Source organism: Cynocephalus volans, chromosome 16 (assembly GCF_027409185.1).
Source record: "Cynocephalus volans isolate mCynVol1 chromosome 16, mCynVol1.pri, whole genome shotgun sequence".
Lineage (NCBI taxonomy): Eukaryota > Metazoa > Chordata > Mammalia > Dermoptera > Cynocephalidae > Cynocephalus > Cynocephalus volans.
Genome location: NC_084475.1, coordinates 42214499 through 42229189, shown reverse-complemented (window position 1 = coordinate 42229189; position 14691 = coordinate 42214499). Strand labels below are relative to the sequence as shown.

The window sequence follows — 14691 nt, the reverse complement described above, 5'->3', positions numbered from 1 at the left end:
AGGGACCCTATAGAGTGGGCTGGCCTGCCATTATGGTGCCCCTGGACAGGTAGGCCTCCCCCAAGTGCCCCCTAACGTGGCATGGCCTACTCCTAGGGAAGCCCTAGCCCTGCCTGGCCTGCCCCCAGAGATTCCCTAGCCTGGCCTGGGCTGTCTCTAGGACACTGCTGGCCTGGCCCAGCCTGTCTCAGAGCCAAGGAACCCCTGACCTCCCCTGGGTTGTTCCAAGGGACCTGCTGGCCTGTCCTGGCCTGGCACTATGGGCCACCTCTGTCCTGGACTGGTGCTACGGGCACCCCTGCTAGGGCTTGCCTTCCACTAACTTCTCCCATGGCCTGGCCTGACCCTAGGGCCCCTGTGCCTTCGCCTGCCACAAAGGGCTGCCCTGGCTCCTAGACTACCAAGGGCCTCCTACTGCTATGGGCCAGCCTGGCCTGGCCTGCCCAAGGAACCCACCAGATGTTCTGCCATACGGCCCCCCTTTACTAGTCTGCCCCTAGCAGACCACAGCCATAAGGGTAACCCTGCAACTAAGGGCACTGCTGCCGCTTAGTGCCCCACTTGGCTGGCCTGTCCCTGGGCCACCTTGGCCTGTCTTGGTGCTAAGAGCCCCCCTGGCCTGCCTCTAAGAGATCACCTGGCATGGTTTGCCCTGCCACTAAGGGCCCTCTTTGAATGGCCTGGCCCATGGCCCCCTTGGCCTGCTTACTGCCAAGGCCCCCCTGGCCTTGCCTGCCTGCGTGTAAGAGACCCCCTGGACTGGCATGGCCTGACCTGGGGGTCTCTCACAGGCAGGCCAGGTCAGGCCAGAACAGACCTGAGGCAGGCCCAACAAGTGGGTCTCTTCTCTACACCTGGTCAGGCTCACCCATAGTGACTGTGGGGCCCTTAGCAGGCCTGGCCAGGGACCGTTAGTGGCAGGCCAGGAAAGTCCAGGGGCACTGTTAGTGGCAGGACAGGTCAAGTGAGGCCAAGGGGTCTCTTAGAGGCATGCCAGGCTGGGGGTGCCCTGGGAGGGGGTTCTTTCTTTCTTGGGGGCCCAAGGGGAGGTCAGGCCAGGGCCTCCTGCCTGTTAGTGGCAGGGCAGGCCAAGAGGGACATAGGTGGGCTAGAAGAAAGAAGGAAACATAGAAAGGAGAGAGAGAGAGAAACAGACCCCAAAGAAGGAAGGAAGGGAAGGAAGGAAGGGAAGAAAGGAAGGGAGGGAGGGAGGGAGGGAAGGAGGGAAGGAAGGAAATAAAGAACAAGACCCCAAAGAAAAAAATAAAGAAGGATGGATGGAAGGAAGGAAAGAAAGAAAAGGCAGGAAGGAAGGAAGGAAGAAAGAAAAGAACCCCCCTAGTCCCGCCTCGCCTGGACTGACCTGCCTCTAACTAGCCCCTTTTCTGGCCTGGGCTAGCCTGGCCTTCCAGTAAGGACTCTCCTGGCCTCCTGTCCCCTAGGGCTCCCAAGAAAGAAGGAAGGAAGGAAGGAAGGAAGGAAGGAAGGAAGGAGGGAGGAAGGGAAGGGAAGGGAAGGGAAGGGAAGGAAAGGAAAGAAGAAAGCAAAGAAAGAAAGAGCTCCTAAATAAATAAGGAAAGAAGGAAGGAAACAGGGAGGGAAGGGAAGGTTAAGGGAATGTTAAGGGAAGGTTAAGGGAGGGTTAAGGGAAGGTTAGGGAAAGTTAAGAGAAGGTTAGGGAAGGTTAAGGGAAAGTTAGCAAAGATTAACAAAGGTTAGTGAAGGTTAGTGAAGAGAAGAGGGAGGGAGGAAGGAAGAAAAAGAAAGAAAGAGCCCCCCTAGGGTCCCCTTGGTCTGGCCTGGTCTTCCTCTAAGAGAGCCCCTGGCCTCACCTGTCCTGCCACTAAGGGCACCTCTGGCGTTTCCTGGCCTGCCACTAAGGGCTTCCCTGACCAGGCCTGCACCAGAGACCCACTGCCTCAGAGCCACCCTGGCGTGGCCTGGACTATCGTTAGGATCCTGCAGGCCTGACCTGGCCTGGCACTATGGGCCGGTCTGGACCAGCCTGGCCCAGAGCCAAGGACCACCCTCGCCTGTCCTGGGTTGTCCCCAGGTCCCTTCTGGCCTGTCCTGGCCTGGAACTATGGGCCATCTCTGTCCTGGCCTGGTGCTATGGGCGCCCCTGCCAGGGCTTGCCTTTCCACTAGGTGCTCCCATGGACTGGCCTGACCCCCAGGGCCTCTGTGCCCTCACCTGTCACTAAGGGCTGCTCTGGCTCCTAGGCTGCCAAGGGCCTCCTACTGCTGTGGGCCAGCCTGGCCTGTCCTGACCAAGGAACCCACTGGTTGTTCTGCCATACAGCTCCCCTTTACTAGTCTGCCCCTAGCAGACCACTGCCATAAGGGCCACCCTGCCACTAAGGGCACCCCTCCCACTAAGTGCCCCACTTGACTGGCCTGTCCCTGGGCCTCCTTGGCCTGTCTTGGTCCTAAGAGCCCCCCTGGGATCCCCCTTAGGACCCTGCAGGCCTGACCTGGCCTGGGACTATGGGCCTGTCTGGCCCAGCTTGGCCCAGAGCTAAGGACCTAGGGTGTTCCTAGGGCCCTTCTGGCCTGGGCTGGCCTGGCACTATGGGCCACCTCTGTCCTGGCCTGCTACAGGCGCCCCTGCCTGGGCTTGCCTTCCACTAAGTGCTCCCATGTCCTGGTCTGACCCTAGGGACCCTGTGCCCTCGCCTGCCACTGAGGGCTGCCCTGGCCAAGCATCCTGCCAAGGGACTCCTACCGCTAACGGCCGGCCTGGCCTATCCTGCCCAAGGAACCCACTGGCCTGGCCTGCCACTTGGCACCCTTTACTGGCCTGCCCCTAGTGGACCCCTGCCATAAGGTTCACCCTGCCACTAAGGGCAGCCCTACATGCCCTAAGTGCCCCCTTGACTGGTCTGTCCAGGGACCACTTGGCCTGTCTTCATGCTAAGGGTCCCCCTGGCCTGCCCAGGATTTAAGTCTCCCCTGGCCTGGCAAGCCTGCCCTAAGTGCTTCCTTGGCCTGCCCTGGCAATAAAGGCCCCCTTCCCTGGCCTGACCCTAGGCCCCCCTGCCTGGCCTGCCCAAGGGACCAATTGCACTGGTCTTCCGCTACAGGCCCCTGAGACTGGACTACTAGTAAGGGCAACCTGCTGCTTTCTTTTCTTTTCTTTTCTTTTCCTTTTTCTTTTTCTTTTTTTTCTTTTTTCTTTCTTTTTTTTTTTTTTTTTTTGTTGTTGTTGTTGTTGATTTTTCTTTATTTTTTCTTGTTTCCTTTTCTTTTTTTTTTTTCGGTTTCTCTTTTATGGTATTTTTTCTTTGTTTTCTCGTTTGCTTTTCTGTTTGTTTTTTGTTTGTTTTTCTATTTTTCTTTGTATTTTTTCTGTTTTTTTTTAAATTTGTTTTTTGTATTTTTCTGTCCTTTTTTGTTTTCTCCTTTCTTTTGGCACTCATTGGTTTTCTTCTTTTTGTTGGGGTTTTGTTTGTGGGGGTTTTCTTTTGGAGCTTTTTGGGGGTTTTCTTGTTTTCACAGGTGGTTTTCTTCTTTCTGTTGGAGTTTTCTTTTTCTTTATCTTTTTTTATTTTTTCCTTTTTTAAAATTTTTTTCTAAAAAGATGACCAGTAAGGGGATCTTAACTGTTGACTTGGTGCTGTCAGCACGATGTTCTCCCAAGTGAGCCACAGGCTGGAACTGGAGTTTTCTTTTTGTTAGGCTTTTGTTCTATTTTTTTTTTCTTCTTTTATGGGGTTTTCTTCTTTTTGTTGGGGTTTGCTTATTTGGGGGGGATTTTTCCTTCCTTCTCTTGCATTCTTTTTGCTGAGGTTGTCTTCTTTTGGGGATTTATTCCTTTGGGGGGGTTCTTCATGTTGTGGTTCTCTTCTTTTTGTTGGGGTTTTCTTATGTGGGATGTTTTCTTCTTGTTGTGGGTGTTATCTACTTCTTTGGGGTGTTTTCTTTATTTTTGAGGTGTTTTCTTCTTTTGGGTGATTTCCTCTTTGGGGTGTTTTCCTATTTGGTGTGTTTTCTTCTGCTTGGAGTTTTCTTCCTTTTGGGTTTATTTATTTATTTATTTATTTTTCTCCTCCTTCTTTTGGGCATTTTCTTCATTTATGGGCGTTTTGTTTTTCTTTTGGGTGTTTTCTCCCTTTGGGTGTTTTCTCCTTCATCTTGGCGTTTTCTCCTTCTTCGTAGTCTCTTGTCCATTTCTTTGTTTTGTTTTCTGATTTTCAGGGGGTTTTTTTCTTTTCTTTTTCTTTTCTGGCCCAACTTCTCTGCCAGCTCCGTCTTCTCATGCTGCCCCAACTGCAGAGCACTGGGGATCCCCATGTTCTAATTGGTCTGGATGGAGAGAAGCAATTGGCAGCCACCTGATGCCACTGGAGACCCACGGCACAGGGAAGGGGGCACAGGGTACCAGCTCACAGGATGTCTTCCCAGATACTATTTCATGTGAGGTCTCCAGCACCCCAGTTTACAGGTGGGGAAACAAAGGCCCAGGAAGTGAGTGTGGAGGGCAGACCAGCCTGATGAAGCCAGTCTACATCTCAGCCAGCTGCTCCTGGAGCTCACAGGCCTGGGACAGAAGGCAGCTAGTGGTGGCATGGTGGCACTGCGTGCCCTCCAGCACCTGCCTGTGCTGCTTGCCTCAGAGCCCAGCAGCTGCCCCAGCTCCAGCAGCTGCTCCTCCTGCTCCCGGTTCAGGTGGCTCAGACCCTCGTTGTCCTTTACCTGAGCCTGGAGCTGACCCGCCAAGCTCTCCAGCTGCTTCTGCAGCTGCTCAGCCTCCACCTGCAGCTGCCATTCTTCCTCACTGGCCCTGCTGGAGGCTCTGGAGGTGGAGGGTCAGCTGAGAAAGGAATTGGATGATAAGGGATTCTGGCTTCTGAAGTTGCACAAAACCCTCTTCTTGACCCACAGCTCCTAATTCAGCCTCACCCCAGACCATGTCTTAATGTCTAATCATTCCTCATGCCCCACACCATGGCTTAATGTCTAATCATTCCTCATGCCCAGATGTTGGCCAATCACTCAAACCACTTTCAAATAGAGTTCTTCACATTCTTGTGCTCAAGACGACTGCGGGTGGCTGACAATGGGCACCCCACCCCTCTTTGCAGACAGGGACACTGAGGCTCAGATGAACAGACTTGCCATCTACTGGCACACACCTCTTTCTTTTCTCCCCACCTGCTCCCAGGCCACACCAGCCCCAGCATACCTGTCCACCTGCTTACATCAGCCAAGCAGGCTCCTGGACCTGATGCAGGCCCTGCTCCTGCCTCTAAGCGTGCACCTGCCCAGAGCACAGAGGTGTGAGGCATGGAGGGAGCAGCTGCAGAACAGACAGGCTGCCACCTCCCTCTCTACCCCACCTCCATAAAACCAAAACCCTGTGCTGCAGCCACTCACGTGTTATGGCAAGAGCTCGGATGTCTTGAGCTTCTTTATCTGGAGCTGCAAGGCCACCTTCTCCATCACAAGGACTCAAAGCTTCCCCTTCAGTTCGGACTGGTGACACTTGTGGTCCTCATCGTTGTTCCTATGGCCAGAGATGGAGAATGGAAAGAATGAGGAACAGAAAAGACCACTTTGGTGATCAACACGCTCACTTTGCCACACAACCAGGAGACCATGGCATGGGAAGGGGACCACAGGAACCAAGAGTCACAAGTGCCAGTCCAGAGAGTGGACTTGAATTACCTGAGGCCACACATGAGTCACTAGCACAGCTAGGGCCAGAGCTTGACTCTGCACATGTTGAAACCTGTGTGCCCACCTCATCATGCTCACCTGTACCCTCCCACCTCCCACCACATCAGTCACTCAGAGGCCCCCCAGACCTGCCATCCAACTTCCCCCTCCTACTTGTTGTACTCCAAGTGCAGGTGGAGAACATCTCGCTCTTTCTTCAAGTCATGGTAGGACTGCAAATGCAGAAAGGCGAAGTCAGGATTCAGCAGGGAGAAGATGTATTCAGGGCACAATAACACCGACACCTACAGCAACCATTTGACAGTCACATTTCCTCCCCCTGAGTCATATTTGACATCTTTTTCAAGGCATTTCCAAGCCCATGTTCTCAGTTGGTTTTACTAAGAACTCAGTTAAGGGTGGAAGAGGCAGGAAAAGAGATCTGATTTGCACCTGGCTGACAGAGGCCCAGGGATATCGGGTCATGTTGCCATTGTTATAAGACTGTCATCACCATCATTTGACTCTGTATTGAGCACGTAACCAGGCACCATGCTAACAATGCATTGAATCCTTACAACCACCATAGGAGGGAGTTACTATTATTATGTTCATTTTGTAGATGAAATACCAAGTATTAGAGGTTAAGTGCTAACATCACTTACAGCTGGGATGTGAACATCCAGGTCTATCTAATTCTCTAAGGCCATTTTTCCCCTGGCGGTGGAGGCACAAGCGTGAGGGCAGGTGGCTAGACTCACCCTCTCGGCCTCCTTCTGTTGTGCAGAGACAGTGGTCAGACTCCACGGCAGCTCTTTTATCTGCACTCACGTGAGCACAGGCACCTCGCCAGATGTTCACACTCTCCTGGAATGACAGAGGTCAAGGTGGAGCACAAAGGACTCCCCCGAAGGCCTGCCAAGGCACCAGGTTGAGGGAGGAAGGGTCCCCAGATTCACACCTGCTTTCTGCCAGACGACATGGTGAGCATCAGCCAGGGCTCCCACTAACAGTGCTTTTTGGACATTAAGACATCGGTGGTCTGAATCTGAGCCTTTGGGAGAAAAGCCAAACAGGTGCTGATAGAGGGAAAGGAAGGTTCTCCAGAGGACATGAGGGGTGCCATACAGTCCACTCACCTGTAGTTGTTCCTGCAGGAAGTTCACCTGCTGACACTTACTCTCCTGCTATAGGAAGAGGAAAGAAACATCTCTCACCGAGGAAGCAGAGATGCAAAAGCAAGGGACAGGCCCCAGGAAGGCCACCAATGGCCCAGGACAGGCCCACCAGTGAGACCAGATTCTCAGGGACCTTGTGGGGCTGAGGGTGAGGTGCAGGGGTGGGACTTCTCCAGGTTGGGAGTGGGCGGGACAAGCCTGTGGCCTCTCCATCTGAGTCTTTCCCCAAAACCGCCAGCCATGGAATGAGTGAACAAAGAAATCATGTTCTTCTTTGCACTTGATCCAGAGTTTCCTGGTGCTGTTTTTTCTGTGTGGAGAATCACAGGAAAGTGACTGAGGTTGTCCCCCTCAGCTCCATTCTCCAGAGCAGAGTGGTGGGCAGGGGACAGGAATGGATTTTCAAGGAAAAGTTCTCACACCCTATGGGGATGCAAATTGAAAAACTCTTCTCAAACTCCCAAGAAAAGAGAATTTGGGTCTTTTATGGTTTTCACGCACAGCTACAGAGCTGAATGTCTGAATCTGGATTCTCTTTAAAAGACAGCCACAGAAACCTCTAGAAATGGAGGCTGAAAAAGGAAAGACTACCCTTCTCCCAGCTTGTGATTTACAAGGGCCCATGTATTCACCACGAACCACACATTACGAGACTTGGACTGTTCTTAATATTAGGGATCTAGGAATGAAAAGGACAGGCAAGATCCCTGTCTCCTCGATGTTTCAAGTGTGCCTAGAAATCTTTCATTTTTAGAGCTGAAAGGGACCTTTGACACCCACTGTCTCAGGACACTCAAGCCCAGGCAGGAGAGGTGACTTGTCCAAAACCAAAGACAAAACAAAGCAGGAACTAAGTCAGGGTGGGAACAAAGGGCTTCTGAAAACAATCAGCCTAGCGTTTCCAGCAGGGGGACAGCCCAGGGCATGTGTGGCAAGGACTCAAGCAAGGGTGTTTGGAGAAGAGAGAGTGGGCAACAGGGCAGCAACAGAAAGATCCATGCTGCATGGTCTGGGTCCCTCCCACTAAGGTCAAGGCCCCTCAGCACCCCATTCTCCTTTGGCATTAGGGGCCCCCAGCCCTTTTCTTCAGAGCCCCAAGAGTAAATTGGAACCCAGGATTGGCATCACAGAATCAGGGGACCCCACTGGACTCTTACCAATTCCTGGATCATGCTCCTTCGGTGTTTGCTTTCTACATAGCTGAAGTCCTGGGCTACTGCCAGACCTAGGCACTGGCTCTAGGCACATGCAGACAGGAGGAGCTGGAAGAGGTCTGGATGAAGAGGTAGAGAGAACAATCATTAGGGGTGGAGGTAGAGGCTGTCTCAGCTGGCAGCAGGGCCCCCACCATGGGAAGTGGTCAAGAGGCTGGTCTGCAGGGCACTTACCTCCAGCTCCTTCATGTAAACTGATATCACAAAGGCCTCCCCAGTGATGTCACAAAGGCCTCCCCACTGATGTATGATGTGGGCTAGAAGAGATGAGAGCAAACATGGAGATGCTCTGTCCTCCTCAATGGCTAAGACCTCTGACATCTTTTCTTCCCCATCAACTGGCAAAAGTCTCTTTCCTGCCTGACCTGGACCAGGCCCTCCTCCTGTAGCCCCTTTGTGCCCACTTCTCAAGGTCTCTCTCCCACATCATCCCTCCCCTCCCGAGCAGCTCTTACCATGTACTTTTTTTTTTTTTTTTCTTTTTTTGGTGGTCACCAGTACAGGGATTGAGCCCTGGACCTTGGTGTTATCAGCATCATCTTGTGCTTCCTGCAGCAGGATCCAATGAGAGCCAAGCTCGTGGTCTGTCTTTGTGCGTACAGCTTCAAGAGAGTAAGGGAACCAGAAACCTCTCAGTCCTGGTTCCCCTAGTCCACAAATTTCAAATGGAAATTTGTGCCACAACCACAGAAACCGGAAAGAGGATGAAAACACTTAGGGGACTGGGTCATCAGTTCAAAGGCCGGGCTTCAGGAGATAATGACAGGGGACAGCTGGCAAGGGCAGGTATGGCTGAGGGGACAGGGATGGCTGAGAAGACTTTGGCGAAGGGAGTCAATAGGGTTAGAGGGGCAAGCCCTGTGTGCCTCAAAAGTGACACCAAGTCCTGCCCCTGTCCCACAATCAGATGGGCCTCGGGCTGGGTCTGGGGCCTGTGACCCAACACCCTATACCTTATTCTTGGCTACAGCCAAGTTCCTCCGTCTCGTGGCATCTCAGGGCAGGGAAAAGTAAAGAGGGGCCGCATCACCATCCTCCAAGCACTGGGGAATGGCTTCCTTCAGCTAACAGCGCAGATGTGCAACTGAGCAGCCAGTGGGAGCAGGTGGTGCTGGCAACACTGAAGTGGGTGTGGCCTCAATGCTCACAGCCCATTGGTGGATGAGAAAGATGAAACTAATGGGGGTGTAGCCAGGACACAGGGAAGGGTGGAGTCACAATGACAGCTGTGATTGCTGGCCCCACCCCCCCAGGGAGGGGTAGCCCTTGGGGAAATGGACGGGGCTCTTGCTTAGTGCCCACGCAGCTCCTGTGTGACCCTTCATGGTGGTTGTCACAGAATTCAAGGCACCCAGCAGAGCAGAGAGGCTGCTCAGATTTCAGGACATACCTCTGGGTTTCCAGTCACTCCCTGAGGTCTCAGGCCCCCTCCTCTGGGCTAGCACCTTGAGGAAAGTTACTGTTGCCAGTTAGACCTATTTTCAGCACCAACAAGGGGAAAATGAGACCATAAGGGGACTGGCTTAGGCAAATCCAGTGGCTGGGCATGCTCAGTAGAGAGCACAGAACATTCTCAAAAGTGCCAGGTGCCTGTGATAGGATCAGACCCATGAACATGCTCCAGGAAGAGACTGACTAAGCACATGTAAGATGAAATGTTACATAACCAGGAGCCATCCCTTTAATTGAATATTCATTAGATAGAGAAACTATAAAAGCCAAATCCAAGCTGAAGGTGGGGTTGCTGCTCACTTTCCTGGAGGCAACCTGCACTTTGCTGGCTGAGGGGTATGTACTTTACTTTGTATCAAACTTACTTTCAGCAGTAGCTGCTCACTCTCTTGAGCCAGGCTGCACTTTGCTGGCGGAGGTGTCTATGCTTTACTTTGTATCAAACTTATTTTCAGCAAGCTGCTGCTCAATCTCTTGAGCCAGCCTGCACTTTGTACTGAACTTTAAGTATGTTTTTCTTGCTTTTGTGTTAGACTGGATGTCTGTACTGAATTTATAGTATCGTGGTTGTTTTCCCATCTCATTTCAAATCCTCTGAGTGCATCCAGAGCATCGCACAGGAGTTCACCTTAGGCCACATGCTGTGACCTCGCATACTGGCCTGGTGAGGGGGACTCACTACCTACTGTTTAGGACAAGTATAGATGACACTATGCATTGTACACACATCTTCACTGCCTCGTTTATTAATCGCGTAAGACAGATCCCTGAAAGTAGAATCACAGAACAAGAAATTGTTGTGGCTTTTTGTTTTAATTTCCCAAGTGGCTTTCTAGAAGTTTCCAATTTCCACGCACCAGCAGTGTGGAGCAGGACCCGCCTCACAATGGTTTTCTCAGTGCTTCTCAGAGCTGTGTGTTTGGTTCTAAAGTATCCGCCAGTTTGATACGTGGAAAGGGCCACCTCTCATTGCATAAGTGACTTTTACCTTGATCACTCATTGTGTTAAACATTTTTCATGTGAGCTGATTTATGTTCTTATTTTACATTTCTTGTGCTTCTATATATTATTTAAGCTATTATTTGTTTTTACATGTCCTTTGCCCTCTTTTCTATTTGGGTTTTGTTTTTTTTTAAGGTCAATTTTCTGCTTTCTTCAGGTAGGACTGTATTGAATATTTCTATGTCAAGTTGTGGCAAATATTTTCCCTGTCGATTGTTTTCAAATGAATGTGGTGGTTGGGCCCCCTCAGTCCCACTGCCCCCGCCTCGGGCCTAGGGTAGGCGAGCAGCCCCTGGTCCCCTGAGTAGACCTGTCCAGGACACCTGTACCTCTCTTCAGATGGAGGTGAAGGGGAGTGGGAGAGCCGATCCACGATTGCACTGTGTTTGCAAACCTCTCTCCATTAGTTCAGGCACAGGCCTGATTCATGCCGGGCCTTTCTTTCCAGGCAGTCATCTTACTGACACTCCTAGACTGTAGGGGCTCCTATGGAGGAAAAGCCAAACGCCTTGGCAGGATGGAGAGAGCCTCGCCTGCTCTGGCCTCCGTGGCCTTTCTACCCTTTGTTGCCCCCAGCCCAGGCTTCTCGCGGGCTCCAGCCGCACTGAGCTGCTCACAGCTCCCTGAGTGGCAAAGACATTCTATCCTGGCTCAGCTTCCTCCCCTATAAGCCTCCTGCTCACTTCAGGCTCACTCAAGGCACCACTCCCCCACGACAGTCCTGCTGACCTCTTGCCTGTCTGTCTCTGCCAATGCTGTGGGGCCAACTAGCACCAGGAGCCGGGTCTCTCCACTCCATAATGCCAACTCGCACACAGTAGGTGCACGACAGAAACCTGCAGAAGGAAGGAAGAGGGGGAGGGAGGGGTTGTCCGTGCCTCTGTAGAGCTTGGTTAAGGAAAAGTCCTTTACAAAGCATGAGTCCTTTCACCCAGAAGGGCATCGTGCTTGTGGTTGGTGGTAGTGGTCACATGAGGATTGGTACAATCTTCTGCATTAAAGTTAAAGTGGGAACCGTCAGGGAAGCCTGAGACAAACACAGCCTCCATGGGAAGAAAATCGTTCTTTAAGGGTGAGGCATGTCATTTGGCAAGAGAAAGAAGTCTAAGGAGCCGGGGTGGTTTATCTCCTAGTTACATTCTTCCTAGGGTTTCATCAGCCACCGGTGTGAACGTGGAGGGGACCGTGCCATCTGCTCAATAATTCACCTGGGACCTGCGATTCGATCTGCCCAAGATTTTCACCTGTGTTTTTCAGGCACAGGGTCCAGCATCCAGGAGCAGTGCCACACGCAGAGCCCTGCGGGGTCAGCAGCACAGCCCACTGTGCTGACCTACATCTCTCCTGCTGGAGGCTCTGCCAACCACTGCCACCCCCATCCTGGGTTCACAGTCAGGGTCCTGCCTGCCAGCCCTGCAAGGGTCGGTGACTGCCAGAGAAGAGAGGGGTGACCAATGCAGGTCCCTTCCTTGCCCTGCCCCCATGTGCTCCTCCTGAATCATGTTTCCTCTAGGCGGCAATCCTTCCAGGGCTTCTTTATGCCAGATCTGAACTGTTATATACAGCAGCCATCCAACGAAGCAGATCTCCAAATTCCAGGGGTCAGGAGGCCTACAGCATCGGCACAAGCCACGGGCCACAGCAACTCAGGCTCTGCTGTGAGTGGGCAGAAAGTTCTGTCCCCTGGAGCAGCTGCTCACCAGCGAGCGTCTGCACGAGAGTCATCAGGATTTGGTTAAACTGTGGAGTCCAGGGCCCTCCCTGATCCTGGTGGGGCTGCAGCCTGGGACCTGCATGTCCACAAGCACCACAGGGGACTCTGATGTGGAGGTCTGGGGGCCACACATGGGAAGCCCTGCCCCACTGGGTTGACACATATGGTAAGAAGAATGTGGGGAAAAGAGTTTCTGCCATATCAGGCAACGCTGCCACTGCCACATTCTGGATCAGAACAGACACAATCTCCCCAACACACAAATTTACCAGGCGCCCCCACGCATTAAAGGATGGCTCAAACCAGCATGGCAACAGCTCTGCCCCCTGCCTTGTGCCGAACATCTGCCTAGTTATGACCTTGAGTCAGACTCCTTCCCCAGACTCAGTTTCCCCTGAGACTGGGTGGGACGGGGGATCATTCTGGATCCCTAAGGAGTGAGGGGTGGTGGTGGGGTTGCTCCCTTTGTCTTTTTATTTCAGGAGCTTTTCCACTACCCCATCTGTACCTCTCATCCCTCATCTGTACCTGCTCTGAGTCCTCCAGGGAGAGCACAGGAGCGAGGTCCTGTGCATCAAGGACAGCAGCCCTGGGGACCCCACACCGCCCAGTGGGCTGCTCTGTCCTTCACAGGAGTCAGCACCGCTCAGTCCCCAGTGGGGTCTGTGCCCCGACGTGACATGGGAGGCTCCATACAGGGGCCCACCCCCGAGTCCCTTCTCTGGCAGGCGATGGAAGGAGGGAGGCTGTGTGGAGCAGGGGTTAGCACCCACCTCCCGGCAGGCTGAAGTGAAGAGCCCGAGCCCCTCTGTGACAGCCCCCCAGGTGTGCCAAGGCCAGCTAGTCCCCAGCCCCTCTCGCTATAACCTAAGCTGTTCCCGCCCCTCAGGAAGGTGAGTGAGAACAGCATTAATAGAGAGAGACTCTCAACCCTCCCACAAGCACGAGCATGATCAGATTTTCACTTTTATTGTTAATCACTTCAGCCTGTCGACCACCAAGGCAACATTTATGTGCACCTGCCTATTCAGGAGATCTTGCCCTCCTGAGGTTCAGCCACGCAGGTGCGGGAGGGGAGGAGGAAGGCCCAGAGGACACAAATATGAACCCAAGGTTTGCCTCAAGCAGGGCTCAGAAACATGTGTCTGCAGAATTGGGACGGGTCACCAGGGACTAGGGGACAGGATCAGGCACCAGGTACCTCCTCCCCAGACAATGCCCAGTGCCATGTGGCTGGAGCTACTGGCCCCTGCTCCAAAGCTGGCCCTGAGGCTGGTGGCGGGAGGCAGAGGGGCTGGCAGGGGCCGCCTGGTAACTCCCAGGGAGTGTGAAATGAGGGGCCAGGCTGGGTGCCCCTTAAACCATCGCAGCTTCAATACTCTGTGATTCTGGGTCTGAGAGCACCAGCATCGACCACCGATGTGCAGGCCTGGGGTGACTGCAGGCTGGGGTGACTGCGGGCTGTGGTGACTGCGGGCTGGGGTGACTGCCCATCGAGGATCCAAGCAGCAGGCTGGTGGAATGGAGTTGTTCACTGTCCGTGTTATGTGTCAGGCAACACGGCCAGTGCAGAACATTTTTTTAAGAAATGTGTCTCTGCAAACCCAAACCAGATCAGAGGAGATGCAGAAGCGGCTGCCTCGGCAGAGGGAGGGTGGCGTGGAGGTGGAGAACTCCAGGAGGGTCACTCCAGTGCCCAGCTGGCCAGTGCCTGGGTCATCATAGATGCTCGGGGAGCACTTCTGAAGTTAAATTGATGTATGCAAACCACACATGAAGTACTGTGCTCACCAGAGATCGCTAATTATCCCCAAACCACTCTCTCTGAGTTCAGTCTTTATAGACCCCCACTCTTCAGTGAGCACCTGATTACCTGAGTAAGAATTACTTTTCTGAGTGTATTAGTCCATTTTTATGTTGCTTATAACAAAACGCCTGAAACTGGGTGATTTATAAAGAAAATGAAATTTATTGCTTACAGTTTCTGAGGCTGGGAAGTCCAAAGTCCATCTGGTGGTGGTGACAGTGACCCAGAGGTCTCACATTGCAAGATGATAGAAGCAAAGAACAGAGAGAGAGAGATGGACACTTCTCTTTTTTTAAAGCCCTCAGAACCACGCCCCTCACCACCATTTTTAATCCATTCACTACTGCGCGGTCCTACGATCCAATCACCTCTTTAAGGCTCCATCTTTCAATTACCATAATAGGATTTCCCACCCTCTTAACAGTCACAGTGGGGGCTGAGTTTATAATACATAAAACATGGGGCATATAATTCAAGCTTCAATGAGTTTTGGGGGGACATAATTCAATCCACTACACTGAGTCACTCTTGTGTAACATACTGCCATCTGACCAAGTTCCGACCGGCAAGATGGAAGTGGCGGAGTCACAGGCAGCTTCCAGGAGCATTCCATAAAAGACAGCTGGGTACGATCCCCCTCCTGCTGGCTGGGATGCGTATATGATG

At 52.5% G+C, this 14691-nt stretch overlaps 1 pseudogene; it reads right to left on the bottom strand.

The window, feature by feature from the left end:
- Positions 1-4503: 4503 nt before the first annotated feature.
- LOC134364511 (solute carrier family 2, facilitated glucose transporter member 10-like) overlaps positions 4504-14691 on the bottom strand; it is a 66094-nt pseudogene continuing 55906 nt past the window's right edge.